The sequence below is a fragment of the Hyperolius riggenbachi genome, chromosome 1 (genome assembly GCF_040937935.1).
Source record: "Hyperolius riggenbachi isolate aHypRig1 chromosome 1, aHypRig1.pri, whole genome shotgun sequence".
NCBI classification, from domain to species: domain Eukaryota; kingdom Metazoa; phylum Chordata; class Amphibia; order Anura; family Hyperoliidae; genus Hyperolius; species Hyperolius riggenbachi.
Window position 1 is genome coordinate 104,730,317 of NC_090646.1, and position 20,226 is coordinate 104,750,542.

Sequence of the window (20,226 nt, forward strand, 5' to 3'; positions counted from 1 at the left end):
ATGGGGAAGCTTCGCTGTTTGCTGTGTTTTTTTTTTTTAAAGTGTGGGGTCACAGTTCACTCACCTCTTCAACTACAAGAAAGGCCCAGGATTAGTCTTAGCTACCGTAATATCTATGTTACGGCAGGGCCCTTATAACACTTTCTCTTACAGGGCCATGGAAACCGTTTTGCCCATGCGATAAAGCGAGGTGCAAAAATGAAATCATACCTAGCAGAGGATGGTTTTGATCCATCAACCTCTGGGTTATGGGCCCAGCACACTCCTGCTGCATGACTCTGCAGTCTGCTTACATTTGTATACAATCTTCAAGTGTAAGAAGGGTACATTAGTTCCCTTCACAAAACCATCCCTGGGTGGGCTTGAACCACCAACCTTTTGGTTAACAGCCGAATGCACTAATCAATTGGGCCACAGAGACTAGTTGTTGCTGCTACATGATTTTATGGGGATGTATGTGTGTCTTTTGGAGGGAGGAAGTAAGTCTGCACCAAGAAGTTTAACGCCACTTTTACCTACAGCAAATCATGCCCTTTGAGGCAGCAGAGTGGTGTAGTGGAAGTGTGCTGGGCCCATAACCCAGAGGTTGATGGATCAAAACCATGCTCTGTTAGGTATGATTTCATTTTTGCACCTTGCTTTATCGCATGGGCAAAACAGGGAACTCAGGCAGCGGGGAGGAAGTGCCAGACAGTGGCTGCAGATGAAGCGGCATCAGATGACATTTGTCCAATCAAGCATGGTACTCCAGTGACTCCTTCAGCTCCCCTAGCTCCCACTTCCATAATCCCACTCTTTTGGACGTCTGCGATAGTCTTCAGACCATGGCACCAACCAACCAGAAAGTAATTGACCTGAATGCTAATCTTGCCAAATCACTTGTCTTGCAGCTGCTGCTCTACAGCATCATTGACTCATTTCCCTTCCTGACCTGACGGCCTGTGCACAGCAGTGGTGGAAACCCAGCAGACATTATTTAGCCCACACAGCTGTGCCCGTCCTGCATCACCATGTTATGGAAAACCTGTCACAGGCATTAGCATTCTCGGTGTCCACCCAGATCCACCTCTGCATGGACTGCTGGACAACCAGCCACGGAAAGGGATGCTACATGTCCTTCACTGTTCACTGGTTGACCATCACTCAGTAGGCAGTAGTCTGCAAGAGGCATTACAGCACCTGGTACCCCCGCTAATGGGTGTGGTGAGAAAGCATGGGCCACCCCACTCCTCTCCTTTCTTCTCCTGCATTCGATCTACTAGCACCCCCTCCCTTTCCAACACTTCTCCTGAAAGGCCTGCAGCAGGGGGAAAAAGTCATTATGCGGGCATGATGGGAAGGAAGATATTTTGGGCCTACTGAGAGACAGGAGGAGGAAGAGCCCAAGGGTCCACTATTTTATATGTATGTCCACATGTTGAGCCATCTATAGAGGGACCTCTGCATCTGCAGAATCAAGAGCGGAATGATTACTGGCTGGCCACCTTTCTGGATCGCCACTACAAAGGGAAAAAGTTCCTACCCAACCCAGCGGCTGCAAAAGAAAAGGTGACACACTGAGTACTACGCGACCGGCTGTGTGAGGAGTTCCCACCACCACAATCCACACAGGAAACTAAGGCGGATACTGACTCCATTGTATCCCCCTGTAGCAGCAGAAGTGGCAGCAGGCCACACACATCCAACACTTAAAGGGACACTTAAGTCAAACAAAAAAAATTAGTTTTACTCACCTAGGGCTTCCAATAGCCCCCTGCAGCTGTCCGGTGCCCTCGCTGTCTCCCTCCGATCCTCCTGGCCCCGCCAGCAGCCACTTCCTGTTTCGGTGACAGGAGCTGACAGGCTGGGGACGCGAGTGATTCTTCGCGTTCCCAGACACATTAGCACCCTCTATGCTGCTGTATGGTATATGATATATGCTATAGCAGCATAGATGGCGCTATTGTGGCCAGGAACGCAAAGAATCACTCGCGTCCCCAGCCTGTCAGCTCCTGTCACCGAAACAGGAAGTGGCTGCCGGCGGGGCCAGGAGGATCGGAGGGAGATGGCAAGGGCACCGGACAGCTGCAGCTGGTTATTGGAAGCCCCAGGTGAGTAAAACTTATTTTTTTTGTTTGACTTAAGTGTCCCTTTAAAGAGAAACTCCGACCAAGAATTGAACTTTATCCCAATCAGTAGCTGATACCCCCTTTTACACGAGAAATCTATTCCTTTTCACAAACAGACCATCAGGGGGCGCAGTATGACTGATATTGCGGTGAAACCCCTCCCAAAATCTGTTGGTTCTGTCAGATTTCTACTACTGTAGGAGAAAAGTAATTCATGGCTTATTTTACTCTGGAAGAAATGTTCTTCTTGTTTGTACATGTACACATATATTTTAAGTTTCATAATTTTCACGATTGTGGTCCTTTAATAACAGATAAGTGAGGAAGCACGCCCATGCTGGTGTTATCACAGCAGTACAGAACCCTGGGATGGGTGTAACAGTAACCGCATTCCCCTACACATTTCACACCAACACACCCTCCATTTAATCTTACAATGACCTAGTAATATCATTGCACTTCATATAATTTCTGATATATGTTCAGCAAATATTGACATACGTATCCACATAAAGTGCATAATACATTTGCATAAAACTGCTGCAGGTGCATAGAATTAGGCTGAGGCTAATTTAAAGTGGTAGATTGCCTGTGCAGTCAATGGGTCACCAGCTGAAAAGATGCAATGATTAGGAAAGTCAGACAATGGCACTCAACCTAGATAGAGCAGCAGGAATATGAAGAGCCTCTGAATGGAGATACAGTTATCATGTTACAAACATCCCGACTATGTATAGAGTGTAGTGGTGGTATCCTATATATAAACGTCGGCAGTCATATGTTGCATACCAGCAGCTAGTGTCATGTTATATTTCATGCCCACAGGCTATAAAGATCTGCTTATTTGGACCTCGCTACCATAGCGGGCTGACTGAACATTAGTACAGTTTCCCATGAGAGACCATGTAGCTTTCAGTCCAGGCCGGTTGCACATAGTTACGCTCCTCTGCCCTATCAGACAGGAAACATCGTAGTGGATAATTAAGATTCTATGGCCCCAATGATTGCCATGAAAAACAGAAGGCATAACAGTCTCCGCTTATTCCGAAATATTAGACATGTTGCATATGGTTGAAAGTTGGTAACAGCTTCTCACTTCAGCGTAAGAGGACAAGTTGCAAGACTTTATTTTGTTAGCAGTAAATGCAGTAAATGTCCCCTAAAGCCAGTGGGTTAGTGTTCCTCGTTGCGGGGCGGGGAACGTTCCGTCGGTGGTCTGGCTTCAAGCCACCTTGGCACCTCTTGGGGATCTGTAAAAAAAAAATGTGTGCCAGTCTGTGAGCACCCGCAACTTCGCAGGGAACATCATGGCATATGTAAGTGCCAGGTCCCATAGTTGTCTCTTCACACCGTTGAACTCGGCTCTCTGTTTTTGGACCTCCATCGAAAATCTGGGTAAAAAACTAGTTGAGCATTTTGAAAGGAGTTCTTTTGAAAGCACTCTTCTACCGCACTGCTTTCAAAATGGCATCTCTATAATTCTAAAAATAAGTTGGGGGGGGGGGGGGGGCACCAGGACAGTACAAGACCGGAAATGTTCAGATTTATGTGTGAGCCGGCCCTTGGGCCTGGTTCACACATAAATTTGCACATTTCCATGTGAAAGATGTCGGCGCCATATTAATAATAATAAATAATAATATATGTAAGGATAAAGGGAGAAAAAGGTAATTAGTATTTCCTTAGCTTTGGGTCAATTATGGATTTGCTTATCTGCATGTCTCATTGAACAGGTCATAAGAAAATGACCTGAAATGCCAAAATAGAGACATAGGATTTGTCAATATCTCAGGCATCCCTCCTAGGATGGGATGGGACCAAGTAGCCCAATTCAAATAGGCTCAAGTGAGTCAGTGAGTGGAATGGCCTATGTGCAGGAGTGAAACTATAGGGGAGCAACACCTAAGGGGGGCCCTAACTACCAACCTTCTCTTACTCAGATATAGGAGACTATACTTCAGGTATTTTTGTGGCTACACTTGTTACAGGTCTGAAGATCATGATGGTCACACTTGTATTATGACCCTTGTCTTGTATGATGGGCTGCTAGGCTGTGAAGGATAGGCAATCAAAGTTTCGCTGGGGTACCTCATGAATTGTAGTTACACCACTGCCTGTGCGGAGAGAGATAGAGGACAAACACTTTTGACTAACACAGGTGTTTTCATCTGGTACATGAAAAAGGGAACCCGGAAATTTGGGCGCCCAGAAAAGCTGATTGTAGAATATCGGTAAATATATATTCTACTGTTACAGTGGAAAAAAAATATTGGTAATAAATACAGATATTTTACTACAGCTAAACATATCCCTATTCTCACACTGTGCCCTCCCACTACCGATGTCCAACCATAACCCCCCGCCCCCCGCCATGGCTAATCTTACCACACGGCTAACATTACCCCCACGGCCAACATTAACCACAGCCCCACCACGGCTAACTTTAACAACCCCTCCCGCAGCTAAATGTAACCACCTCCCCCCATAGCTAACTTTAAAGGATACCCGAAGTGACATGTGACATGATGAGATAGACATGTGTATGGACAGTGCCTAGCACACAAATAACTAGGCTGTGTTCCTTTTTTTCTTTCCTCTGCGCACCCAACAGGCGTATCAGGTATGTAAGTGGCTGACTCAGTCCTGGCTCAGACAGGAAGTGACTACAGTGTGATCCTCGCTGATAAGGAATTACCCTTTTTATCTCTTTCTTGCTCTCAGAAGCCATTTTCTGCTAGAAAAGTGTTTATAGTTTGAATTCTTTATCAGTGAGGGTCACACTGTAATCACTTTCTGTCTGAGTCAGGACTGAGTCAGCCACTTACATACCTGATATTTAACTCTTTCAGGCAGAGAAAGAAAAAAAGGAACACAGCCTAGTTATTTGTGTGCTAGGCACTGTACATACACACGTCTATCTCATCATGTCACATGTCACTTCGGGTATCCTTTAACCCTCACCGCCAATACGTAAAAAAACAACATACAAAAATGAAAATTTTCAGGCACTGCCATAGGGGACAATTGAAGTATAGGTTATGAGGGAAATTTTGGGCGCCCACTATTTGTAGACTTCATTTTGCATTGCAGGTGTTCCCAACCAAACTTCTGTTGTTTATCACCTGTTTCTAGCCAGCTGATACTTCCTGCATAAAGACAAAGGTAAGAGGAAGTAGAAATATAAAAAGTAGTTTATTTTTTTTCCCGCCTTAGCAAGCTGAAACAATAACGTGTCTTGGTCAGTCTGACACTGATTTTTATAAAGATTTTTTTAAGCTTTACGTACTGTATGCTTTCATTTGATTAGCAGGTCTGTCTCTTTATTATTTTTACAACCAATATTTCAATTTCTAGGTCCAGCAAGTGCCCACAACCATTGTGCTGATTGAGGATTTGAATGCGTAGAAAAACTTCAATCTTGGCCTTGTATTACAGTTCATGGGACTTGTCACAATAATTTAAACAGATCAAGCAGTTGTGTTTCCAGAAAAACAAAAATGGCATCTTGCCCGAAGAAATCAAGAACAGATCAATCACTTACAACCATTTCCATTCGTCTGTGTGACTCTTTCCAGCGCACCCAACAGGAGTTTATCTGTCCATTTATAAGGGCTAAAGAATCAGTGCGAGTCCTGTACAAAGTCCAGCAAGAGTCCCTAAAGAATATTTTAATGGATGCAGGAAATCTAGTGGGGCTGGAATTAATGAGCATTAAATGGTGCCAACTGCCTGGGGAAAAGAACAGTCTGGATGGCAACATTTTCATTGACTATAAACTTTCTACAGAGCAATGGGACGAGAATATGTTCATGAAGTTCAAGGATTCAGTAACGTTAAAGCTAAGCAACCTCAACATCAGAAATCTTTCAGTTGATCAAGCGTGCAAACAATCAATACTTTCCCAGCCAATAATTACAGGTAATAACATGTTCTTTCTCTGCACCTTTACAATATAATTAACCTTTGTTGACTTGAAAACCAGAAAGGCGTAGTCTTTGCTGCGCCTGTGCCCTGATGATAAAGGGACAAAGCTTCTTGCATAACATGGTGCCAGGGCAGTTTGTAGGCTTCATGACTCTCAGGTCAGAAGTGAAAAAGTAACAACAGTACAACAACCCCCGCACATACTGTACTAGCTCCTAACAAACATTTGTATGCAATCAGATTAGAGTAGGCCTTGTAAATATCTCACTATTACCTTGATCAAGAATTAGGTAGCTATGTGCCCTTTAGACATCAAAATTAGGTTACAGTTTATGCCCAAATACCAAAATTAGGTAACTGCAGAATATAAATAAATACATAAATAAATAAAAAAAATATATAAATAAATTGTATATAAATAAATACACCAGAATTAGGTACCCATATACACCCAGATACCAAAATTAGCTGGTTGTGTGCCTCCAGATGCAAAAATTAGGTAGCTGTGTTACCCAAGATGTCAGAATTAACTACTTGCAGACCACCGTAATTGAAATCTATGCCCTGTTTTGATGCTGATCTGGCTGCCAGGGCATAGATTTCAACTCCCCGCCACTGCGCGCATCCGCCGTTTTCGCTGCTACCGCCGATCTCGCCGCTGTCTCCTGTCGCAGCTCACTTGCTCTGCCTGTCTCTATGACAGCAGTGCCCTGTGAGTGGGTCAATAGCCGATTTCATTGGCTCCTGGCCCTGTCTTTCAATGTAAGCAACACCCATTGGCTTACATTGAAAGACATGGTCAGGAGCCAATGAAAGCAGCTCCTGACCGGCTCACATGAACTCTGCCGTCATAGAGACAACAGAGTGGGTGGCCCAGGTTCCCGAGCTGCGGCGGTGACGGCGGTTGCGGCGGGTATGTGCGGCGATTTATCTGTTTCTGTACCAGCGGTCTCTGGTCCTTAAAGAGAACCAGAGATGAAGCACCCTCTTGTATTTTACCTTATAAATCAGTGGGAACATGACAGTAAACACCTAATCTGCCCTTTGTTTCATTGTTCTCTGTGTAATCTGACTGTTATCACGTCTGATAAGAATCCTCGACTGAGAAGTCAGGCTGCTCCGTCTAGCTTTGCTACAGAAAGATTATAGCTAAGTATGTATTCTGTGGTGTTATTTCAAGCCCAAGCCTGCCCCCTTGTGGCTTTGCTATAATGACTCAGCTATAATCATTCCCAGCAAAGCCAGATTTAATTGCTCAGTCTGGGATTCTTGTGACTGCTGTTAACAGACACTTTTAGCAGTGAGGAGGAAACAGAGAGCATGGTAAGTGTTTTCTCTAATGTTCTTACTGATATACATGGTAAAATACACAAGGGTGCTTCCTCTCTGGTTCCCTTTAAGGGGGCAGAGACCGCTGGTACTTAAGTGGTTAAATTTACAGCAATATATTGGCATAGGAATGGTTTCTGCTGCTGAAACCAGGATAATTAATGTAATTAAGTTATGTAACACCATAGTAGAATGTAATACATTATGCAGGATACCAACTATTACATTATTTTCCTGGTTTCAGCATCAGAAGCCATTCCTACAGTAGCAATAAAAAGTATGTGAACCCTTTGAAATTAGATGGATTTCTGCACAAATTGGTCATAAAATGTGATCTGATCTTCATCTAAGTCACAACAATAGACAATCACAGTTTTCTTAAACTAATACCACATACATACTGTAATTCAAAGTTTCCATGTTTTTATTGAACACATTATGTAAACATTCACAGTGCAGGTGGAAAAATTATGCGAGCCCATGGATTTAATAACTCGTTGAACATCCTTTGACAGCAATAACTTCAACCAAACATTTATTATAGTTGCAGATAAGACGTGCACAACGATCAGGGGTAATTCTTGACCAGTCCTCTCTACAGAACTGTTTCAGTTCAGCAATGTTCTTGGGATGTCTGGTGTAAATCGCTTTCTTGAGGTCATGTCACAGCATCTCTATGGGGATGAGGTCAGAACTCTTAACTGGCCACTCCAGAAGGTGTATTTTCTTCTTTTTAAGCCATTCTGTTGTTGATTTACTTCTGTACTTTGGGTCATTTTCCTGTTGCAACACCCATCTTCTGCTGAGCTTCAGCTGGTGGACAATGTCTTGATACACTGTACCATAAGTTTAAGAGCATGCTCAACCATAAGTGTGCAGTCTTCCACTTTTAATATTAATTACGAAACAGCAATTACAATTTAAAACAACCCATCCGGTCACCCGTGAATTAGGTATTTATCTGAAACCCTGCCTTCCCACCCAGAAATACCACCATGGATTTCAGCAGGTTTGAAGCCGGCTGCCTTAATTCTGAGTTAAGTTAAAAAGAACCCAAGTTGTGAGACCTATAGAAGCTGCCATATTTATTTCCTTTTAAACAATACCAGTTGCCTGGCAGCCCCTGCTGATCTTTTTGGTCAGTAGGACCTAAATCACACATTTAAAACAAACATGCAGCTAATCTTGTCAGATTTGTCATACACATCTGATCTGCATGTTTGTTCAGGGTCTATGGCTTAAAGAGAAACCGTAACCAAGGATTAAACTTCATCCCAATCAGTAGCTGATACCCCCTTTCCCATGAGAAATGTTTCCTTTTCTCAAACGGATCATCCGGGAGCTCTGTATGACTGTTATTGTGGTGAAAACCCTCCCACAGTGGGATGTCAGGATCATGGTGCTGACATCACACTGTGGAAGCCTTGTTACATTGGCCTCAATTCATAAAGCATTACCGCATGCGTTATCACCCAAGTGGTAAATTACCGCATGGTATGTTTTTGTTAGTGGATTCATAAAATTTAACGCATGTTACATTGTAACAGTGCGGTAATGGTGCTGTAATGTAAACGTTGTTTGTGTCGGTAAAGTGAATGAAGTGTATTCATGGAAAAAAAAGGGGGAGTAAGGAAGCGATAAATAACAGCCTGTTATCGCCAGCAAAGACCTGGCGAGTTTGCTCTACACAGTAGCATTTTAGGTGACAAATGGAGCCCTTTCAGCTTAATGTCATGGAATTTTTAAGGATACAGAGGAGGAAGGGTTAGAAATCGTAAAGTTATATAATTTATAAGAATAATTTCATATATATATATATATATATATATATATATATATATATATATAAAATTATTCTTATAAATAAGACCAATACAAAGGGGTGTACATGTGAGAAGTGGAACGAAAATCTTACATGATTCCAAACATTTTTTACAAATCAATAACTGCAAAGTGGGGTGTGCGTAATTATTCAGCCCCCTGAGTCAACACTTTGTAGAACCACCTTTTGCTGCAATTACAGCTGCCAGTCTTTTAGGGTATGTCTCTACCAGCTTTGCACATCTAGAGACTGAAATCTTTTCCCATTCTTCTTTGCAAAACAGCTCCAGCTCAGTCAGATTAGATGGACAGCGTTTGTGAACAGCAGTTTTCTGATCTTGCCACAGAGCTCAATTGGATTTAGATCTGGGCTTTGACAGGGCCATTCTAACACATGGATATGTTTTGTTTTAAACCATTCCATTGTTGCCCTGGCTTTATGTTTAGGGTCATTGTCCTGCTGGAAGGTGAACCTCCGCCCCAGTCTCAAGTCTTTTGCAGACTCCAAGAGGTTTTCTTCCAAGATTGCCCTGTATTTGGCTCCATCCATCTTCTAATCAACTCTGACCAGCTTCCCTGTCCCTGCTGAAGAGAAGCACCCCCAGAGCATGATGCTGCCACCACCATATTTGACAGTGGGGATGGTGTGTTCAGAGTGATGTGCAGTGTTAGTTTTCTGCCACACATAGCGTTTTGCATTTTGGCCAAAAAGTTCAGTTTTGGTCTCATCTGACCAGAGCACCTTCTTCCACATGTTTGCTGTGTCCCCCACATGGCTTGTGGCAAACTGCAAATGGGACTTCTTATGCTTTTCTGCTAACAATGGCTTTCTTCTTGCCACTCTTCCATAAAGGCCAACTTTGTGCAGTGCATGACTAAGGGCCCTTTTCCACTAGAGCGATTGTGATTGCTGAATCACAAAATCGCAAATCGCTAGTGCTTTATAAATCGCTAGGGTTGTTACTTTATCATAGAAATCACGAGAAGTATTTTCCACTACAGTGATTCGATTTGGAAATCGCTAATCGCAAATCGCAATCGCTTGCTGGAGCGATTTTTACAATGATAATGCAATGCAAATGAAAATCGCAAATCGCAATCGCATAACAGAGTTAATGAAAAATCGCAATCGCAATCAATGGCGTTTGTGATTTGTGATTGCGATTGCTAGTGGAAAAGGGCCCTAATAGTTGTCCTATGGACAGATTCCCCCACCTAAGCTGTAGATCTCTGCAGCTCATCCAGAGTCACCATGGACCTCTTGACTGCATTTCTGATCAGCGCTCTCCTTGTTCGGCCTGTGAGTTTTGGTAGACGGCCTTTTCTTGGTAGGTTTACAGTTGTGCCATACTCCTTCCATTTCTGAATGATCGCTTGAACACGAACAGTGCTCCGTGGGATGTTCAAGGCTTTGGAAATATTTTTGTAGCCTAAGCTTGCTTTAAATGTCTCAATAACTTTATCCCTGACCTGTCTGGTGTGTTCTTTGGACTTCATGGTGTTGTTGCTCCCAATATTCTCTTAGACAATTTCTGAGGCAGTCACAGAGCAGCTGTATTTGTACTGACATTAGATTACACACAAGTGCACTCTATTTAGTCATTAGCACTCATCAGGCAATGTCTATGGGCAACTTAATGCACTCAGACCAAAGGGGGCTGAATAATTATGCACACACCACTTTGCAGTTATTGATTTGTAAAAAATGTTTGGAAACATGTATGATTTTCGTTCCACTTCTCACGTGTACGCCACTTTGTATTGGTCTTTCAAGTGGAATTCCAATAAAATTGATTCATGTTTGTGGCAGTAATATGACAAAATGTGGAAAACTTCAAGGGGGCCGAATACGTTTGCAAGCCACTATATATATATATATATATATATATATATATATATATATATATATATATATATATATATATATATATATAAAGCTCTATATATATAAAGCTCTATATATATATATACTCGATATATATATATATACTCGATCACGCAAAAACGGCTGAACGGATTTGAATCAAATTTGGCACACACATAGTACATTACCTGGAATAAAGTATAGGATACTTTTTATTCTCATAACCAAAAAGAGACAAATACTGGAAAATGTAAACTGCAGCCATTCTTACACTGTTACACTGGAGGTGTGTTTAGCTTCTAAGGGTAGAATAGTTAATTTGCATATATTCAGCAGTGATGCCCTGGGAGACATCTCAAGCTCACTCCAACCTGAATTATTGCAAATTCTTTCTGTTTTAAGAAAGCAAACTTTTGTTTTTCTTAACATCTTAGTAAGGGGGCTTTTAGGACCATTGTAGTCCCTTGCACACTCCAATGAGTTCTGATTTTAAGGGTAACAATGGTTAATTTGCATATATTCAACAGTGATGCACTGGGAGACATTTTAAGCTCACTCCAACCTGAATTATTGCAAATTCTTTCTGTTTAACCACTTGAGGACCCACCCTTTACCCCCCCTTAAGGACCAGCGCTGTTATTTGTGATCTGTGCTGGGTGGGCTCTACAGCCCCCAGCACAGATCAGGGTGCATCCAGAGCGATCAGATCGCCCCCCTTTTTCCCCCACTATGGGGATGATGTGCTGGGGGGGTCTGATCGCTCCTGCCTGCCGGTGTTGCGGGGGGGGGGGGCACCTCAAAGCCCCCCTCCGCGGCGAAATCCCCCCCCCTCCCTCTCCTACCTGGCCCCCCTGGTGTTCCGGGCTGCACAGGACGCTATCCGTCCTGTGCAGCCAGTGACAGGACGTCCCCTGTCACATGGCGGCGATCCCCGGCCGCTGATTGGCCGGGGATCACCGATCTGCCTTACGGCGCTGCTGTGCAGCAGCGCCGTACAATGTAAACAAAGCGGATTATTTCCGCTTGTGTTTACATTTAGCCTGCGAGCCTCCATCGGCGGCCCGCAGGCTATTCACGGAGCCCCCCGCCGTGAATTGACAGGAAGCAGCCGCTCGCGCGAGCGGCTGCTTCCTGATTAATCAGCCAGTAGCTGGCGACGCAATACTGCGTCGCTGGTCCTGCAGCTGCCACTTTGCCGACGCGCTGTATGAGTGCGCGGTCGGCAAGTGGTTAAAGAAAGCAAACTTTTGTTTTTCTTACTCTGTCAATGGCAGGTTTCTTAAAGAGAGTCTGAAGCGAGAATAAATCTCGCTTCAGACCTCATAGATAGCAGGGGCATGTGCGCCTCTGCTAAAACACTGCTATCCCGCGGCTTAACGGGGGTCCCTTCACCCCCAAATCCCCTCGGTGCAGCGGGGGGGGCGCTTCCTGGTTGGGGCAGGGCTAACCGCCGCAGCCCTGCCCCACACGCGTCTGTCAGTGCGTATCTCTGCCTCTCCCCCTCCCCTCTCAGTCTTCCTTCACTGAGAGGGGCGGGGGAGAGGCGGCGATGCGCCGCTGATAGACGCGACTGGAGGCAGGGCTGCAGCCGTAAGCCCTGCCTCCAGGAGCGACCAAGTCTGCGAGCAAGTGTTGCAGTGGGGGGGTTGGGGGTGAAGGGACCCCCATTTAGCGGCGCGATAGCGGCGGTTTAGCAGGGGCACACATGCCCCTGCTAACTATGAGCTCTGAAGCGAGATTTACTATGAGCTCTGAAGCGAGATTTATTCTCGCTTCAGAGTCTCTTTAAACTTTGCACAATTGGTCACTGGGTGACTGGGATTAATATTCAGAAAAGTGGGTGGAGCCTACAAAAGCTAATCAAAATTCACCTATTGATTTTCAAAGGAGTGGAGCCACAGCTAATTAGATTTATTTCATTTCAATGCCAATTATTGATGCCAAAGACCGCAAAGCTCACAAATTAGGTCATCAATGAGTAATTGTGTGTTAGGATTAGAAAAAGTGGGCAGAGGTAACACTAGCCAATTACATACCCGGGCAACGCCGGGCGACCAGCTAGTATGTATATATATATATATATATATATATATATATATATATATATATATATCTATATATATAAAATATAATAATTTATAAAAAATATAATTGTCATTAGGAAGTCAGCGGCAAACTACAGCACTCGGCAAATTTTACCGACAGCTTTCCGCACCACACCGCACACTTACCGCACACTTACCGACTGCTATCGCACTCGGAATTTTTTTTCATGAATTCACTGCAAAAACCCTAATTTACCACTAGCGGTAATTTCCCACCCGTCTCTGAACTACCGCACTCATTTTTATGAATTGAGGCCATTGTGGGAAATAACAGTGGTTTCCAACTAGCAAAAAAAGCAAGCAGAAGCTACTTCCAGTGACATCACCTGCCAGCAGTAAACATGTCACCTTGTAATAAATGTCAGAATGTAAATCAGGGAGAGAAAAGATGTTACAATGGGCAAACACTGACAAAATCATTTATACATAATTATTGTAAAAATTTTAATGTAATGAACTTTTGTTCATTACATTATTTTCACTGGAGTTCCTCTTTAAAGTATAAGAGGCAGAGGATCAGCAGAACAACAAGGCAATGTGCATTATTCAAAAGGAAATAAACATGTCAGCCTCTATATACCTCTCACCTTGGGTTACCTTTAAGGCTCTACACTCTGGTTTATGCATGTTAAAGCACTGACCATACTCTGCACACTGACTCTGCACTGACCATACACATCAGCAGTGAATGATACCCCAATCCTTCTCCCTCATTCTGTCTGTACATGGGTAGCTGCACTCTTCTGTTGTACCCTTCTCTGCAGTTGTGAGCTGTCTGTGGGAAGTTCAGTTGTTATTCACAAGATTCTAAATGGCTTCGTGCACAATATCTTTCAGAAATTGACTATAAGATTACTGAGCTGGACTCCAGGATTCAAAACCATTTACGTCCCTACCAGAATCCAGCGGAGCCAGATATAATCCCTGCTGACCTGGAGAATATCAGGACCTTGCTTAAAGAACTGAAGGAGGGAAGAATTCAGATTGCTCTTCTGTCACACAATGGTTTGTATTGAATTGTGTCTTGTGCATTGCATAATCCTACTAATATAATAAATGGGAAAGTTCGGATGTTTGGATGTTTGGATATTTGTTACTCGATCACGCAAAAACGGCTGAACGGATTTGAATGAAATTTGGCACACACATAGAACATTACCTGGAATAAAGTATAGGATACTTTCTATTCCCATAACCAAAAAGAGACAAATACTGGAAAATGTAAACTGCAGCCATTCTTACACTGTTACACTGGAGGTGTGTTTAGCTTCTAAGGGTAGAATGGTTAATTTGCATATATTCAGCAGTGATGCTCTGAGAGACATCTCAAGCTTACTCCAACCTGAATTATCGCAAATTCTTTCTGTTTTAAGAAAGCAAACTTTTGTTTTTCTTAACATCTTAGGCTCAACACACACCATACAATCTTGGCTGTACAAATTTACCAAATCTATGTAGTATAAGGGCCAACAGATTGAAAATACCTTGAATGATTAATTGGATAAGCTCTTATACTACATGAAAGTGGTAAGATTGAACAACCAAGATTGTATGGTGTGTGGCCACCATTAGTAAGGGGGCTTTTAGGACCATTGTAGTCCCTTACACACTCCAATGAGTTCTGGGTCACCATGAGCTTGCTGGTTAGTCTGTACCTCTCGGTGTTACAAGCCCTACTGCATTGAGCCAAATTAATCTATGCCATGCACTGATGAGGGTCAAACAATCCAAAACAGTCTGTATGCATGTTGGATTATTATGGCTCTGTACAAATTAACAAGCTGACACATCATTGCATCCCAGCAGTTCTGGAGGTGTGTATAGCTTCTAAGGGTAATAATGGTTAATTTACATTGTTTTTCTTACACTGTTAATGGCAGGGTTCTCAAACTTTGCACAGTTGGTTGTTGGGTGACTAGGATTATTATTCAGAATAGTGGTTGGAGCCTATAAAAGCCAATCAAAATTCACCTATTGATTTTCAAAGGGAATATTTACATTTCTGCCATTCTTGCACTGTTAATGGCACAAGCCTTAAACCTGGTACAGTTGATCATTGGGTAACTGGGTTCAATTTCAGAAAGGGGGTGGAGCCACAAATAGCCAATCAGATTTGTTTCATTCCAATGCAAATTATTGTTGCCAAACACCGCAAAGCTCACAAACTTGGTAATTGAGTAATTGATTAATTGTGTGTTAGGGCTAGGAAAGTGGGCACAGCCAACACCAGCCAAATACATAAGCGGGCAACGCAGGGTCATAAGTGGGCGGAGACAAATACAAATTTTACTGGGGAAATGTAAACAGCAGCCATTCTTACACTGTTAATGGTAGGGTTCTCAAACTACTTTGCACAGTTGGTTACTGGGTGACTGGGGTTAATATTCAGAAAAGTGGGTGGAGCCTACAAAAAACAATCAAAAATTACCTATTGATTTTTCAGGGGAATATTTCATTGCTGCCATTCTTGCACTGTTAATGACTCAAGCCTCAAACCTGGTACAGTTAATCATTGCGTGACTGGGGTTTAAATTTATATAAGGGGGTGGAGCCCCAAACAGCCAATCTGATTTGTTTCATTTTAATGCAGGTTATTGATGCCAAAGACCGCAAAGCTCACAAACTTGGTCATTGAGTAATTGAGTAAATGGGTGTTAGGGTTAGGAAAAGTGGGTGCAGCCAACACCAGCCAAATACATAATCGGGCAATGCTGGGTCATCAGTAGGCGGAGACAAATACAAATTTCACTGAGAAAATGTAAACTGTAGCAATTCTTACACTATTAATGGTAGGGTTCTCAAACTTTGCACAGTTGGTCACTGGGTGCCTGAGATTAATATTTAGAATAGTGGGTGGAGCCTACAAAAGCAAATCAAAATCCACCTATTAATCTTTAAGGGGAATATTTAATTGATGCCATTCTTGCACTGTTAATCACCTGTACCTGGTACAGTTGGCCATTGGGTGATTGATGTTCAAATTCAGAAAAGGGTGGAGCCACAGCCAATCAGATGTATTTTATTTCAATGCAAATTATTGATGCCAAAGACCGCAAAGCTCTCAAACTTGGCCATTAAGTAATTTTGTGTTAGGGTTAGAAAAAGTGGGCGGAGCCAACACCAGCCAAATACATACCTGGGCAATGCCGAGTCTTCAGTGGGCGGAGACAAACACAAATTTCACTGGGAAGATGTAAACTGCAGCCATTCTTAGACTATTAATTGTAGGGTTCTAAAACTTTGCACAGTTGGTCACTGGGTGACTTGGATTAATATTCAGAAAAGTGGGTGGAGCCTACAAAAACCAATCACAATTCACCTATTGATTTTCAAGGCAAATATTTAATTGCTGCCATTTTTGCACTGTTAATGGCACAAGCCTCAAACCTGGTACAGTTGATCATTGGGTGACTGGGGTTAAATATTTAGAAAAGGGGTGGGGCCACAAACAGCGAATCAGATGTGTTTCATTTCAATGAAAATTATTCATGCCAAAGACCACAAATCTCACAAACTTGGTCAATGACTATTGACAATTGTGTGTTAGGGTTAGAAAAAGTGGCCACAGCCAACAGCAGCCAAATACATACCCTGGAAACATTAGGACATCAGTGAGTGGAGAAAAATACAAATTTCACTGCCAGAATGTAAACTGCAGCCATTCTTACACTGTCTGTCAATGGCAGGGTTCTTAAACCTTGCACAGTTGGTCACTGGGTGACTGGGATTAATATTCAGAAAAGTGGGTGGAGCCTACAAAAGCTTATCAAAATTCAACTAATGATTTTCAAAGGAGTGGAGCCACAGCCAATTAGATTTATTTCATTTCAATGCCAATTAGTGATGCCAAAGACCGCAAAGCTCACAAACTAGGTCATCATTGAGTAATTGTGTGTTAGGATTAGAAAAAGTGGGCAGAGCTAACACTAGCCAATTACATACTTGGGCAACGCCGGGCGACCAGCTAGTATTAAATAATCTTTCAGACTGATGTGAGTTTAAAAAGGGGTTGTTTATTATTGGCACAGGGTGTGTACAAGTCTACAAAACAGAGCTCACCAAGCCACATTAACAAAGGAATTATCCCACAGAGAGGCACTTAGTCCCCCTTTCCACTGAAATGCAATTTTTTCCAACACGCATTTTTGCATGTGGTTCCATGTGGTTTTCAAGCAATTTTTTTGATGGTATACCTTTGTTTTTCCAATTTGTTACATTATCAAACACAAATGTAAAGAATAGAATTGCATAGTGTTGCATTTAGTATGCAATTATTTTGACTTTATCTCAAATCCCATAGCGATGATGGCAGTGGAAATTCCTGTTATACACTATATACACTTTTAACCACTCCGAGTCCAGACCTGGTTTCCACCTTATGACCAGAGCAGTTTTGTCATTTTAGCTATGTCCCTTTTTAATCAGCTATGACATCTGAATGAAATATATATCATTTTTATATGAAGACTAACTAGGCCTTCATTGTGTGGCATTTTTCACTCAAATGATTTTATTTTCTATGCATTTTAATAAAAAAATAGAAAAAACTAATTATTTCTCAATTTTACCAGCTCCAGTTTAAAAATAAAAAGCGCTATTGTTGATAAAAAAAAATCCACAAATTTTATTTGGCTATTCCCACTGTTTATCACAAAATTTAAATTGTGTTCCTATCACAATTTATGGTGAGGATATTTGATTCTGAAATAATGCTACAGTGTGTATTTGTCATTATGAACTGATAAAATAAAAGTATTTTTAATGGTAATATTAAAAAACTCAACTTTAAACCACATCTGCATAAGAGTGAGGGGGAGCAAGACCACCAGAGGCTTAACTTTCAGGATTACCTGTAGAAAGCTAATGCTGGGAATACACGGTTCGTTTTTGCCTTCGTTTAAACCTTCGATTCGTTCGGTAAACGAATCGAGTGTTGAAAACGTATGTGAAAATAGTCATAATCTCATTATAGTTTCGATTAATAGACCCCAAAAACGAACGACTAGTGATCGAACATGTTTGATATTATCTCTCTTTATCCATCTAATCGAGCCATTGGTAGGCTTGATGGCTGTTCAGATCGATTATATATTCGTTTATGCTAGTCCGTCCCTGTAAAAAGGGATTTTCGTTTCGTTTCTTTGCAGCCTTCGATCATTGGAAAAACGAAACCATCAGAATCGAAAAAAAAAACGAAACCGTGGGTGGTGATATTAACCGTATGACCGATTATTTCGGGATCGAAAAGGACAAAAGGCACAATCGAAACGAAGGTTTAAACGAAGGCAAAAACGAACCGTGTATTCCCAGCATAACTGACCAATCTAGCAGTGGTCATAGAGACCGGGTGAGTTCTCTCTCTCACGGGGTGTATGGTGGTGGACTAATTGAGGACAACACTGAGTGATTTTCATACGTATATTGACTGTACTTTGCTCAGTGCCAGTAAACCTCATGTGCATCATCTGTGGATGTAATTTTTAGCGATCTTTAGTGAATATACCCTGATGTTTCCAATGCACTGCAAGGATTGAGGAAAATAAAGTCTGGCATCAATTCTTTTTACTTATGGTGTCATGTGGCCACAACTGATTGATCTGTCTGATTTTACTTATATTAAAGAAGGTTTTTTACGCTATGTGGAGGCGGATTTTGTATATCTTGTAGAGCAAGCCGACGGTGATTGTTGATGTGCCTGTTTCAAGTATATTTTTGGTGAGCAGGGAAACGAAGGGGGGAGTGTGACCCCCAACCTGCATGTGGTGACAGAAATCCCCTGCACAGTGTGTTATTGACTACACAGGGTGTACTTGTGCATTAAGGATCACGCGCTATGTGCATATGTTTCTCTCTCTCATAGGTGTCTGAACAGGCAACAACACTGAGCGGACTAAGGCCCGGTTCACATTAGCGGTTGTTTGCCAAACGGACCGGATGACCTGACCGGATCCGGACCGGATCCGGATCGGAACCGTACGGTTCTGATCCGGATCCGATCCGGATCCGGTCAGGTTGCATCAGGTGGTAATCAGGATGCGATCCGGATCCGTTTGGCAAAGTTAACGTAAAAAAAAAAATAAATGTTGGGGTCTGGGAGGTCAGCAGAAGGGGGACCTGTGGAATCAGGCCCTCTGCTGTTTAGCACTCACCTCCACCTCCAACATGCTGCCAACATCCTGCCAACATCTCCAGCTCGTGCTGCTCCACTCCAAAATGCTTGCCCAGGTGTCCCCAGCCAATATCGCCGCAAAAATCCGCATAGGAAGTGGGGTAGAACATCCGGATTTCTCAGCCAGTGTGTTGTGCGGCCTCCGGTTCCCATTTGTTTGTATTGGCCGGATGGTGCAGTCCGGCTCCGCCCCGGATACGGCTGCCGGAGGGGCCGGATGAAAAAATAGCGCATGTTGGAACGGAGGCCGGAGTCCGGATCCGGCCCGGATCCGGTCCGGCTCCGGTTCTGCAGAACGGACCCATGTGAACGGACGCATAGGCTTTAATTGCTATGCCGTGCGTCCGTTCCGTCCGTTCTGCAGGCGGTGCGGCTCCGGCACGGCGATTCCGGAGGGCCACCGCAAGTGTGAACCGGGCCTAAGTGGACACGCTGCTACATTTAAATTTCTGTTGTTATAAGTGGATTCCTTTGGTTCTCACCTATATCTGGCAGCCAGCTGCACACATTTTTACTGTAGCGAAAGGGTGGTGAGCGCTGTATCTCTTTTGAACTGTTATCCTGAGAGTATAGAAAGTGAGCTGCAGTGTAACTTGTCAAACTCATGTAACCCTTGAAAAAGGCATTTTGTCCTTATGGGCTTCTATACTGTTTGTATGTCCTTATCAGCCTGATTACTTATTAGAAGGTATGTTGTTTTGGGTTAAGTTGGGCTCTAACACAATATCACTTTTGTGCACAACAAACGTGTTTTAGCAAATCAGCATCATTCAGCCTTGATACGTATGTCTTAGATATAACGTTGCAATTTTGCTTCCCAATAACAGATGTTGGAAAAAGTTTTCTTTTAAATCTACTTCTACTGCTGACAGCAGAGAATACCAGAACACCAGGAGAAGACAAAAA

The 20,226-nt window shown here is 42.8% G+C and overlaps 1 long non-coding RNA gene across 1 annotated transcript; it reads left to right on the plus strand.

Annotated features, from left to right (window-relative positions):
- The first annotated feature begins 5,978 nt into the window (after positions 1–5,978).
- LOC137545924 (uncharacterized) lies at positions 5,979–20,222 on the plus strand. Its single transcript, XR_011026123.1, has 3 exons — positions 5,979–6,026; positions 13,989–14,156; positions 20,148–20,222. It is a non-coding gene; the product is annotated as an uncharacterized lncRNA (long non-coding RNA).
- Positions 20,223–20,226: the final 4 nt, after the last annotated feature.